A 14,340-nucleotide genomic window follows, 5' to 3' on the forward strand; every position below is an offset into this window, starting at 1 on the left:
CCACCGCTCCCAGTGGCGCTGCTGAGACTAAGAGCTGCCGGCCCGCTGATTGGCTGGCAGCTCATTGAGGTGGGACCTCCTCGCTCAAGTGGGTGGAAGTCTTGCCTCGGGCCAATTAAAGCCTGGGGATCCATAAAATATGGGACAGATCCCCAGGCTGGGCGAAAGTGGGTTCGTCACCGACATTTATGTTGGAGTCTGGCTCCCATCCGCCCACTGTAAAATTCCGGTCTCTGTCAGCAAAGTCATTGTTGGTCCAACTTGTTGAAAAAGGGATACCCATTAACATTGAATGGCCAATTTACATTTCGAATGCTTTCTTCAACATTTGACCAGACATGATGATTGGTTCAGTTCCAGCAGTTACCATGTGTATTCACAATACAGCAGAAGTCACCTGACCACTTATTCTATCTTGTCTTGCAGCAAAAGTTATCTGTTTTGAGTTCAATTCATTTTATAGATCATAATTTCGCCTTGCGGGAAAGTGACAGTGATCTATTTCATCACATGAAGTATCACAGCCAATCTCCATTTCCCCTCATCCATTGCCCAAAAACACAAACTGTCCAGTAGGTATCACTGAATGTCAATTAGGAACAAGAGTCTTGCTTGATCTTTTCCCCCTCCTTACCTCAGACCAACTGCAACACCTCTACTGCTGCTGCAGCTAAGCCAGCATAAGCCAGATTTTTACCTAGGACTCTTGTGGTACATATAACTCTGAATCCTGTCAGGAAATGCATTTATTAACATTGAGTTAGTGGAATCCACTCTGACAATGTGAACTACATATTAACAGGATATGGATATGAAACACAATGTCCCAAACAAGAATTAAGACAAATTATATCATTAATGTTTATTATTCATCTTTTGCTGACTTTGGCTATAACAGGAATCAAGAGACAGCACACTCTGCATTATTGAGCAACAAAGTCAATGGCCAAAGATCAATGCCTGTAATTTCTGCAGGTTTATCACACAAATACTATAGTTTATTCTCAAGTAATACTTATTTATTTATTTAGAGATACAGCACTGAAACAGGCCCTTCGGCCCACCAAGTCTGTGCTGACCAACAACCACACATTTATACTAACCCTACAGTAATCCCATATTCCCGACCACCTACCGACACTAGGGACAATTTACAATGGCCAATTTACCTATCAACCTGCAAGTCTTTGGCTGTGGGAGGAAACCGAAGCACCCGGCGAAAACCCACGCGGTCACAGGGAGAACTTGCAAACTCCGCACAGGCAGTACCCAGAATTGAACCTGGGTCCCTGGAGCTGTGAGGCTGCCGTGCTAACCACTGTGCCACCGTCCGCAGTCAACTTGGTGGAATTTTGTGGGAGAGACGGTAGAAAATCTTTTTTGTGGTTGGTCTCTATGGGACAAGCGAAAGTGGGGCCCAGCTTCTAACTTCCTCTTCCCATTTTGTTGACTGTGAGCTTTGTTTGGAACACTAACTGGCTGGTTGAGATGGCGACTTGCAGCTTTGAGGAGAATGCCAGAAAATGTGGCAGTCATATTTTGTCTTGTATGTTCCCCCCAAATGATATAGATCATAATTCTTTGCTGAGTAATTTGATTTCAAGTCAACATAGCATTTTAAGTGCAGCAACAGGCATCTTTGACTGGAAGTGGGCTTACGGTTCGGGATTCCCACTTCTGATTGCTACCCTAATTACTACTTTCGCATATGCAGGAATCAGAACAGAATCAGGATCATCTGTGAGCTATATAGGCTGTTGATGCTCACTGAAGAATGGCCAGATGAAGAATATACTGGAAGGCGCCTGACTCCCAGGGAACTATACCCCAGTAAGAGTTAGCACCTTGAGGGGGGAAAACATAATTGAAGAGGAAAAAAATATATAGATAGAAGAATCAATGACTGTACAGGGTAACACTCTCCTTCAACACGAGTTTAGTACTATTAAAACACAAGTTAAATACGGGTGAGGAAGATCAATCTTAGTTCATCCATCCAGAAGAGCTCCATAGTCCCCTTACTGCAGCATTCAATTGTTTTGTAAAAGCATTTAGGATTTTCACTTTCACGCTGCGAAAAATTCATTCCACCAGAAATCCATTCCAAGTATTGATCACACCATGTGTGAAGGCCTTCCAGATTTCAGTCTTAAAGTTACCGTTTGCTAGTTTGAACCCAGTTCTCCCTGTGACCGCGTGGGTTTTCGCCGGGCGCTCCGGTTTCCTCCCACAGTCAAAGACTTGCAGGTTGATAGGTAAATTGGCCATTGCAAATTGCCCCTAGTGTAGGTAGGTGGTAGAAGAATGGTGGGGATGTAGTAGGGAATATGGGATTAATATAGGATTAGTATAAATGGGTGGTTGTTGGTCGGCACAGACTCGGTGGGCCGAAGGGCCTGTTTCAGTGCTGTATCTCTAAATAAAAAAAAAATAATATCCCTTTGTCCTACTTAAAAATTACTCGGTTTCTCCCCTTCTACATTTCATTTTATTTTATGCACATTGTGTCCAATGAAACAGGCTAAATACCTCCTTTGATGATGCAGTTAATAACACTCAAATGTGTGTCTGAAGATTGGTCTGTAACCATTGATAGTCGTAGAAAGTTGCTGCATTTATGCAGCACCAAATGTGTCTCAGAAATGCTTCACATACAGTTAATTAGATTGGTGAGCATCAACTGTAGGTTTACAGGCAAACAAAGCACAGCAAGCTCCACAAATATGGAATGAGATTAATTTTGTTGTTGCTGTTTGGTAAAGGAATATTGTCCATATCTAGTTCTTGAAAAAGTACCTGAAGATCTTTAAAATCACCAGAACTGCTAGAAAGGCAGACAGGACTTCAGGTTAACAAAGAATCACAGAATAGTGAAGTACAGGAGGCCAGTCAGCCCAGAGTCTGCACAGACACTTTTGAAGATCAATCCAGTTAGTCCCACTCCCCTGCTTCTTTCTCCACAGACCTGCAATTTTTCCCTCCTTCAAGAATTTAGCCAATTCACTTTAGAAAGCTCCTATTGAATCTATATCCACCATCCTATCAGGCAGTGCATTCCAAATCCCAACCATTCATTGCATAAAAAAAGCTTTTCCTCATGTTGCCTCCAAGTACCTCATTAGGACAAAACCATTAAAAATGTAGCATTCCCTAGTACTGCATGGAGATGTCAAACTGCATTATATGCTCCAGTTCCAAGACTTGATGCATAACCTGTCGACCTGGAGGAAAGACAATGAGAACAACAACCTAGAAATGCACAAGTAACAGTGTGAAAGCTGGGATAGAATTGCATTTAAATATGGACTATCAATTTGGCATGACTGCACTCAGCTTAAGACAAATGAGTGAAATTAAATGAGGTGTTGTGGTACAGACAATTTGCAAGCATCAATCTTGACGCAAATCTGAACAATTTCAATTTTGATGAGACATGACTTAGGGGTGGTCAATAACCAGTTCAAGTTGCTTTTCCATTTAATTTTTAGCTCTGACCACCACCCCAAAAGGTTTGCAAGCTTGCAAATAATCCATACATACATTCAGATCAATTCAGGCACTTCTGCTTTAAAAAAAAAACAATTGTACATCTTCCAAAGCAAAATGCTGAATCTATTCATTTGGCAATATTGATGGCATCTACACACCTGGTTGCAACTCACAAAAATGAAATGAGAACATAAATACCAACGGATTTAACACTATGCTTTGAAGCTGCATAAGAGGAGCTAAATTGTTCAGTGCTTGAAAATTTACTTGGCCAGAAAACATATCTACAAAAATAATAGGAGATCAATGAAGGAGATCACTAGGTAGATTGTGTGTGAACAGCAAACATGAGAAAACTTACCCCATTCTAGATATCAGCAAGGAATATCATATAACTGAAGATAAGGGATGTGGTGAAGGATGGAAACATGGGATATACCAGAAGCAACCATATTGGCAGAGAAGGATAAATTATCTGAGGTAATACCATGTTCAGTGTGTCTGGTAGGAGTGGAATCTGGAGAGAGCTGTGCTAAAGAATCGGAATGTAGGGGAAGGCGCATTCAAGGAGAAAGGAAAGGTTGTCATTTCTGAAAGGAGGAAAGGTGGGAGGGAAATAAGGAAGGATAGTTTTACAGAATTGAAGTCATATAAAATATCATGCTTGACTAAAAGGTATCTAACATAAGCAGGCCAATCCTTAAAATAAATGTTCGTTGACAGAATGTTTACATCAGATTAGTGGAGTAAAACAATGATCTCTGTCCATTTGGCAGAAGAAAACAATATCTCAGACCTCTGGAGAGATGTCTGATGGACCTGGCACAAGCTCAGTGCAGCAAAAGCTCCTCCTTTCGTGCTTTTAATTTTAAACCTCCGATGTGCTCATGCATCTGCCTGGCAGTTTGAAATTCGGTTTAATTTAGCTTTCCTTAAATCTCTGACTACTATGGCTGCAGGGCAAAAGCATTTTTTGTAAGCATTGAGAAATTTAAATAAAGGGCCAAGGTCCATAATGCAGGGCATCACCAAGACTGAAAAAACAGAATAAATAAGGAAATTGTGGTTAGTTGACACACAGCTTGGCTTTTAAAAGCTTATAGATTTACCGAGGAATAGACGACAATGAGGTAAGGAGATCCTAGGAAAGAATTAAGTCTTAATTTCAACACAGAGTAAGGCCACAGCTAGTCAGATCAGGCACACCGCCTGACAAAGGGATCCCTGCTGGAATAGAGACCTGGATTCCTGAAGATTTGATCGCCTGGACTAGGATTCTGGCTAGAAATTTCTGCCTCTTCAGCAGGGGGAATACCCCAAATATACACTGAGAAGCAGACTATCCACCTCCTCACTTTGACTCCTCCCATAGATTTAGAAGTGGCACATGAAAGTTTATTTAAATTTTTCTTAAATTTTGTTTGAGTAAATTAAAAGCTGCAGTTTGACTACAACAATTTGCATTTATATAGTGTCTTTAATATAACAAAATATCCGAAGGTACTTCACATGAGCGTTAGCAAGCAATATTTAACGCTGAGAATGATAAGGAGATATTAGGATAGATGAACAAAATTTGGCCATTGGGACAGATTTTAAGGAGTTTCGTAAAGGAGGAAAGAGAGGGAACAGGGGCAAATATTCCCTAGGAAGGGAAGTCCAGTGCTTAGGACTCACAACAGCTGAAGACACGCCCACCAATACTGCACAAGAGGCCAGTACTGGAGTAGTGCAGATACCTTCGAGGGCGGTCGGGCTGGGAAAGGCTAGTTGTAGGGAGGGATAAGGCCAGGGAAGGATTTGAAAACAAGAATGAGGATTTTTTTTTTAAAATGAGGCATTGTCGGGCCAGGTACCGGTATAACTCAGGGGTGATGGGTGAATGGGACTTGGTGCAAGTGAGGATACTGGCAGCATTGTTTTGGATGAGCTCAAGTTTATGGACGGTGGAAAATAGAAGGCTGGCCAGGAGGGCATGGTAGGAGCCAAGTTTAAAGGTAACAAAGGAATGGGCATAAAATTGTTCTTTTAAGGTTCCATTTTAAAAAGATAGCCAAGTTTTTGAAAAGTCTCGGCTCTTCAAGGAATAGGGTGTTCATCTACAGTTTTGCTACATATCAGCATCTACAATGAAATTTGTGCTTTTGTATTTTCTCTTTCTAAATGAAGGCTTTTCACACTGCCACTTCCTGGTAACATTTTTCCTGCATTGGGACAGTGGGACAATCCCAGGTTCTGAAAATTCACAACCTTCTTTGGGACCAAAGAGCTTGACTGCCATTTCTCAAGGATACCTTTACCCTATGGCTCTTGACAATGCTGATGTCTCATTTTGGGTTTAAAAGTTTCATCTATTTTAAAGTATTTCATTCTGAGGAGTGGGCACTATTGTATTTCTTTTTTGTAAGAAATTTGCAATTGGTTTAATTAATTTTAAACTGTATAAATCTCACTTCTTGGGGTTAACTGAAGCAAAAATTGCAGTTACATCATCCCTCTGCGAAATGTTTCGAAGCACTACAGATACAGTGAATTAGTTTAAAGTATAAGAGTTACATAGACAAGCATAACAGCCACTATATGCACAGCAAGACCCCACAAACATTAAAAAGATTAATGACTAGTTGATACAGTTGGTTGAGAGGTGAATGCTGGTTACGACAACTGGAGAACTCCCTGCTCCTCTTTGAGGAATCTTTAATGACTGTCCCACTTGTGGCATCTATATACAAATATAGGACCTCCCTGTGAGACTGCTCCTGGGCATGGCCAAGGTGACAATCAACAGGTCCAGGCAACAGGCAGTCAAGGGGATTGCTTGGCCCAATTGCCGGCTTCTCTTCCGCAGCTATGTCCACGCCTGGTTGTCCCTGGAGAGGGAGCACAGTGTTCGCCGGTATTCTTCAGGCCTTCCATGACCGGTGGGCACTGCGGGTGGTGGGGGGGAACAGAAGTGCATCATTACCCCTGGTAATGCCACTTCAATCTGATGTTAAGTTTCCTTTTTTTTGACTGTTGCAGTGCATTAGTGGTGTGCGTTTCAGAAGGGACACTTTGTTAATAAATAGGAACTATCTCCCACTTGGTTTAAATGGGGTATATGCAAATATACAGAATAAGCACACTATATTATTAATTCTGGTAATGTTGCTGGTGTACAGAATAGTACATCACTCCGGTTAATGATTTTCCTGGTTTTGCACAGCTGCTATAGTGAGTTCTTGTATAACAATGGGCGGCACAGTGGCGCAGTGGTTAGCACCGCAGCCGCACAGCTCCAGCGACCCGGGTTCAGTTCTGGGTACTGCCTGTGTGGAGTTTGTAAGTTCTCCGTGTCTGCGTGGGTTTCCTCCGGGTGCTCCAGTTTCCTCCCACATGCCAAAAGACTTGCTGGTTGATAGGTTAATTGGCCATTATAAATTGCCCGTAGTGTAGGTAGGTGGTAGGGAAATATAGGGACAGGTGGGGATGTGGTAGGAATATGGAATTAGTGTAGGATTAGTATAAATGTGTGGTTGATGGTTGGCACAGACTCGGTGGGCCGAAGGGCCTGTTTCAGTGCTGTATCTCTAAACCAAACTAAACTAAATGGCAGCACTCCCAGGAAAATCTTTAACGGGAATGATATATTATGTACACGGTCTAGCTCTCAGTGCTATACTGCTAAATCCATCACCCAGACTTACAGACTCAGATATTGGAGACTCAAATTTCAGGGAAAATAAGATTGAACAATGTAAACCACAGGGAGGGAGCTCAATGTTACCAAACTCTCAAACTCTGAATTTAACTACAATAATAATGCAGTTATAATATGTCCAATTGATGAATGCTACTTGGTGACGGAGAAGAGACCTTTATTAACAGCCCAGAGGCTTGGTATTCAATGCTGCATGACTGAACCAAACCATCTAGACTAAGAATTTATTTTTTCCATTTTTTCTGTACTTTCCTTGTTCTGTTCATCATGATGCAGATTGAGGTAGAAAACTTAATTATTTCAAAACAACTCTTCCCATATATATTAACAAGGTCACTGATTAAATGCAAATTGATATTTCATCAGGTGCTTTAGTGTCTCTGGTTGTCAAGCTTACTATTGCGGTGCCTGCAAGAATCTTTCAATTCAAGCACCCTGAAGGTGTGGAGAGGCCAAATCACTTTTCAAAAACAGCCTGGACTAATTAGTTTATTTTAATTTAGCATCTAGAATTCTGCACTGGCTAATTATAGCATGACCAGAATAGCTCAGGGAATTCTCCTTCAGTGTTAACTGACATCAGCTTATAATGGAAAAAGGCTTGTTGTCAATGGAGATGCAATGCCTACCCTATTGTCAGTTTATTCACAGCAAAATACTTGGGTACAGGTTGTATTTCATATATATTAAAAAAATAAAAATCTAGCAGCTGGAGGATGCCATTCAAAACTATATGTCACACAAGAACTATATACAAGTGAGCCAGGTCACTCCCATTGGATGTCAGAAGTTACTTTGAGAATTTGACATGTCCAAGCAGTTCTCCTCCTTGGTTCAGAACTTGTAGATTTTGAATGGGAAAACTTCTTCCAACCAATGTGAGAGTTGAGGGCATGCTCTGGGATGGATGCATAGTAAAAATGAGAAGGGCAGGTTCCAGCCTACACTAATCTGTTACTGAGTGTTCTGGAGGAGAAGCGACTCTCAACACGGGCAGAACTTTTTGAATAAGATCTTCACTAGTACTCTGATTAAGCAGTTGGCGATGAAGAAACCCAGTGCGCAACACTGGAATTAGACATCGACAACATCAAGATGACTGGCGCAGGAAAGCTGTTCTGTGTAAATCCTTCTAGATGCTAAAGGTTGGTGTCCATCAAATAGCTGAAGAAGAAACTCTTAGGACACCAGCTACCAGAATGTATTGCCTGACAACTGGTACATCCAAGGTATGGTTCCAATCATGATTGGGCAGCAGAGAAGTCAACAGCTACTGCTGAAGTGTTGCATTTCTAACTGGTGAAACCGCTTTCTAATGGCACATGGTGAAAGTTTGCTTTTACAGGTGCAACACTGGTTCGGCACCTCCAACAAATACTAATTTTCTATGTTCAAGGCAAGGCTACACAAATTCACCACAAATGCCTGTTGCTTCCCGTCTCCAATCCTTCTCTCCCTCAAAGTTTTTATGTAAAGTTATGATACTTGGGCTGATAATTTCATTTTTCAAGATCTGTTGCTGGATTTAAAGCTCCAGCCAAGATAATATTCAATATATTTGTGCCAAATTTAGTAGGTTGGCAGCAGAAACGAATAAGACTAGACTCCAATATAAAAGCCAAATACTGCGGATGCTGGAAATCTGAAACAAAAACAAGAAATACTGGAATCACTCAGCAGGTCTGGCAGCATCTGTGGAAAGAGAAGCAGAGTTAACGTTTCGGGTCAGTGACCCTTCTTCGGAACTCCGAAAAAGGGTCACTGACCCGAAACGTTAAGACTAGACTCCAGATTTGTCTGAACCATGACCCCAGCACCAAACATCAAGCCGTTATTACCAGGACTGTCACTGACTTCATCTCCTCTCAAGATCTATCTGCCAACCTCAGTCTCCTCAACCCCGAACAACCTAATTCTACCTCCTTTCTAAATTCCACAAATAGGACCGCCCTCGTAGACCCACTGTTTCATCTTGTTCCTGTCCCATCGAATTGATTTCTTTCTATCTCTATTCCACTTTCTGTCCTCTTGTCTAATCTCTTCCGAAGCCCTCTGTCGCTTTAACAGCTTCCAGTTTCCTGGCCCTAACCGTTTCCTTTTCACCAATGGGCGTCCAATCCCTCTACACAACATCCCCCACCAGGACAGACTGAGAGCACTCTGCTTCTTCTTTGAATGGAGGCCCAATCAGTCTCCATCCACCACCTGGCTGAACTTGTTCTCGCATTGAGCAACTCCTCCTTCAACTCCACTCACTTCCTCCAAACAAAAGGTGCTGATATGGGTACCCACATGGGTCCTAGCTATATCTGCCTTTTTGTGGGATATGTGGAACATCCTTTGTTCCAGTCCTACTCAGGCCCCTTCCCTAACCTCTTTTTCCAGTTGTTACAGTCAAGTGAGGAGGGACCAAAGGGCTTCCCTCTCTTCCCTCTCCTTGTTTGACCACAACAGGTATAATTCTTTCTTAAAGTGGATGTACAGGCCAATTCAGTAGGTGTTTGATTACTTACTTGCTATGATCATAACGAGAACCAATCAAATAGATTTTCTGGAGTTAACAAAGAAAGAGGTTCACTTTATTGCACCTAAACTGAACTAATAAAAATAATAACAATGCACCAACTTTCATTCCCACTCACACACTAGAGTTTATACACACACAAATAGGTTACAGAGTGGTGAAAGGTAGATTGGTTGAGTTATAGTTCATAGAAAAAAGGAGTATACTGTCTGTGTTGGTTGGTGAATTTCTGGCTTCTAGTTGAATTCGGTGGTCTTGAGGCTTTTAGTTTGAAGAGGTAGATGACTGGTTCTTCGAGATAGCGATGCGGATGATTTCCTCCAATGGGGTATCCGATTGTAGCTGGTGTATGCAAAGATAGTCAGTGAAGAAGCAGGATTTGAAAGCTTTCAAGCTGGAATGGAGAGACAGAAAGAGAGAGAGAGACCCCCCACTTAGGATCTGCTCGTGTCAGAGTCCAGTTGCTTCTCCTCTGCTGCGGAGAAACCAGCTTAAAACCACAGATGGGGAGGGGCTTCTCACATGATAGTCACTCAGTCATTCAAACATAGCATTTAGCAGTATTTCTCTGCTTGCTGAGAGAACAGGTAGTTCTTTTTAACTTCCTGTCTCTTGGTTCTTGCTGAGATATTAGCAGACATTTCATCTCTCTCCTCACAGTGCTTTGCAATGTAAGAAACAGTTTTGAAAACGAGGTGATCATCTTAAGCTGAAAGGATGACGTTGCTGGAAGCTTCTCTTTTTAAAAAAATGTTCTTTTTAAATTTCTTCAAAAAAAATTTAAAGGCAGACCACCAGTCAGTAGACCAAAAAAAATTATAATTCAACAAAACCTGGTGTAACACCTCCCCACCTTACTTTCTTTTGGGCCTCCTTATCTCGAGAGACAATGGATACGCGCCTGGAGGTGGTCAGTGGTTTGTGAAGCAGCGCCTGGAGTGGCTATAAAGGCCAATTCTAGAGTGACAGGCTCTTCCACAGGTGCTGCAGAGAAATTTGTCTGTCGGGGCTGTTGCACAGCTGGCTCTCCCCTTGCACCTCTGGCTTTTTTCCCGTCAACTACTAAGTCTCTTCGACTCGCCACATTTTAGCCCTGTCTTTATGGCTGCCCGCCAGCTCTGGCGAACGCTGGCAACTGACTCCCACGACTTGTGATCAATGTCACAGGATTTCATGTCGCGTTTGCAGACGTCTTTAAGGCGGAGACATGGACGGCCGGAGGGTCTGATACCAGTGGCGAGCTCGCTGTACAATGTGTCTTTGGGGATCCTGCCATCTTCCATGCGGCTCACATGGCCAAGCCATCTCAAGCGCCGCTGACTCAGTAGTGTGTACAAGCTGGGGATGTTGGCCGCCTCGAGGACTTCTGTGTTGGAGATACGGTCCTGCCACCTGATGCCAAGTATTCTCCGGAGGCAGCGAAGATGGAATGAATTGAGACGTCGCTCTTGGCTGGCATACGTTGTCCAGGCCTCGCTGCCATAGAGCAAGGTACTGAGGACACAGGCCTGATACACTCGGACTTTTGTGTTCCGTGTCAGTACGCCATTTTCCCACACTCTCTTGGCCAGTCTGGACATAGCAGTGGAAGCCTTACCCATGCGCTTGTTGATTTCTGCATCTAGAGACAGGTTACTGGTGATAGTTGAGCCTAGGTAGGTGAACTCTTGAACCACTTCCAGAGCGTGGTCGCCAATATTGATGGATGGAGCATTTCTGACGTCCTGCCCCATGATGTTCGTTTTCTTGAGGCTGATGGTTAGGCCAAATTCATTGCAGGCAGCCGCAAACCTGTCGATGAGACTCTGCAGGCACTCTTCAGTGTGAAATGTTAAAGCAGCATCGTCAGCAAAGAGGAGTTCCCTGATGAGGACTTTCCGTACTTTGGACTTCGCTCTTAGACGGGCAAGGTTGAACAACCTGCCCCCTGACCTTGTGCGGAGAAAAATTCGTTCTTCAGAGGACTTGAACGCATGTGAAAGCAGCAGGGAGAAGAAAATCGCAAAAAGTGTGGGTGCGAGAACACAGCCCTGTTTCACGCCACTCAGGATAGGAAAGGGCTCCAATGAAATGTGACAACAGGAACATTTCATTATGGGGTCACAAATTAAAAAGGAACTCTGTACACACACTCATCAGTCTCACAGTCATAGCCATACACCAGTTTAATTTTTTAAATTCCAGGATGGTTCCATGCTGAACTAAACCCTAAATAAAGCATCAACTATCACATTGTTTTTCCCTGCAATTTGGATAATCTTTATGGTAAGGTTGCAGAAGCAGGCTCCAACGAAAAGGCCTTGCATGATGGGTTTTGAATGTCTCTATAAAGTTCAAAGGATTGTGGTTGGTATAAGCTACGGCCTCTCTACATCCATTTTGGACACATACCTCAAAATGCTAGAATGCCAGCACAGGCCCACGGCTTCCTTCTCCACAGTCGAGTATTTCCTTTGATCTTTGTTGAATTTTTTGGAGAAGTATCCAACTGGTCTCTCAATGCCTAACTCATCATCATGGAACAGGACAGTCCCTATCCCTAGGTCACTAGCATCCACTACCAGTTTAAATGTTTTGTTAAAGTTTGGAGCTGCCAGCACCGGTTCGTTGGTTAAGTTGGCTTTAAGCCTCTCGAAAGCTGTTTGGCACCTCCCTGAACACACTACCTTTGCTTCTTTCTGTAATAATTCTGTCAAAGGGGTGGCTATAGTGCTGAGGTTTGGGACAAACTTGCAGTCAAACCCACTCATCCCAAAAATCTCATTATTTCCCATTTGGTTGTGGGGACGGGAAAATCTCTCAATGCGTGTACGTTTCCTTCTCTGTACAACACTCTCCCTTGACCCACAATATGCCCTAGGTAGGTTACTTAAGCTGTAGTCAACTCGCTCTTTGCGAGATTTATCAAGACTTTTAACAAGTCTATTTTGGTTATGTAGGTGGTGTTTCCAACTCTATCGATACATTCGTCCAGGCGGGGAACTGGATCGGAATCAGCTCTGGTCACTGCATTAATCTTTCTGTAATCAATGTAGAGCCTTGCTGAGCCATCAGATTTGGGCACCAGCACAACTGGGGAACTCCAGCTGCTCTGATTGGGCTCAATCAGCTTGTGCTCCAGCATATACTGAATTTCCTCTTGAACTTGGGTCAGTTTCCTGGGACCTAGGTAATAGGAATTTTGTTTTATGGGAGGGGTCTTTCCTATATCCATATCATGCAGGTTTAGGGTTGTACACCCTGGTTCGTCCCTGAAGACCCTTTAAACACTGAACCGCCTTGTTAAATCTCCTCTCTGTTCTGCATTTAAATAGGAGAGCACAGTGTCTAATTTCCCTAACATTTCAGTGTTAGCTAACCAGATAGTAAGGGTTCGATTTGGGAATCCTCCAGGCCTCCCTCTAACTCATCCTCGCTGTCCTTTTTGCCCTCCTTTTTCCTGACTGCCTGCAGACCTGTTCTCATTTTTCCCCTTCCTGGCTGTGATACCTTTTTAACATATTGATATGGCACAGCCTTTGCTTTTTCCTATGAACTGGTGTGTCACTTATATTATTCACCTGGCTAATTCTCAGTAAGGGCCACTGAACAGGGCTTTCAATGGTTCTCCCTGTATTGGTAATAGCACTAACACATGGTCACTGGGCTGAAAGGTCTGGCCTTGGCCTGTTTATCTGCCTACCTTTTCATAATTGCCTGGGATGTTTTTAGGTGTTCCTGAGCCACCGCACAGGCTCTTGTGAGCCGTTCTCGGAACATGGAAATGTAGCCTAACAGGGAAGATTCGTCCCTGGGTCCCAAAAATCTCTCCTTGATTAGTTTGAGAGGATCTCTCACCTCATGTCCATAAAGTAATTCAAAGGGACTGAAGCCAGTAGACTCATTAGCAGAGTCTCTGATAGCAAACAGAGGAAATCCCAGCCCTTTGTCCCAGTCATGTGGGTACTCACAGCAGTATACCCTGATCATTGTCATTAGGGTCTGGTGGTACTGCTCCAAAGCCCCTTGCGACTGTTGATGTTAGGCTGAGGACTTTAGCTGGACTATGCCCAGATTACCCATGACCTTCTGAAAAATACTGGACATGAAATTTGTGTCCTGATCCGACTGGATCTCAGCAGGCAGCCCATATCGGGCGAAGAATTGGTATCGCCCCTCCACCACTATCTTGGCAGAGATAGTCTTAGAGGGATAGCCTCTGGAAATTGAGTAGCTATATCCATAATGGTGAGAAGATACTGGTAGCTGCCTTTTGTTTTCAGCAGGGGTCCCACACAATCTACCAGCACTCTGCTGAATGGTTCCCCAAAAGCTAGTATGGGAATTAGGGGTGTAGGTTTTATTGCAGGTTGAGGCTTCCCCACAACCTGGCACGTGCGGCAAATCTTACAGAACTCCATCACATCCTTGTGGAGTTGTGGCCAGTGAAAATGCTGTCTGATGCAGGCTTTGGTTTTTCTGATACTGACATGTCCAGCCATTGAAATCTCATGGGATATTCTCAATATTTCCCTATTGTACCTCGGCAGCACCACTACCTGGTGAACCATTGTCCATTCTTCATCTGCAGGTCTGTGAGGAGGTCTTCACTTCCTCATCAGCACCACATCCTTTAAATAGTAGCACT

At 43.2% G+C, this 14,340-nt stretch overlaps 1 protein-coding gene across 6 annotated transcripts in view; it reads right to left on the reverse strand.

The window, feature by feature from the left end:
• Nucleotides 1-14,340, reverse strand: part of LOC137377033 (synaptotagmin-7-like) — a 1,016,894-nt gene that overhangs the window by 760,804 nt on the left and 241,750 nt on the right. The window lies entirely within an intron of this gene.

This window comes from Heterodontus francisci, chromosome 14 (genome assembly GCF_036365525.1).
Source record: "Heterodontus francisci isolate sHetFra1 chromosome 14, sHetFra1.hap1, whole genome shotgun sequence".
NCBI lineage: Eukaryota > Metazoa > Chordata > Chondrichthyes > Heterodontiformes > Heterodontidae > Heterodontus > Heterodontus francisci.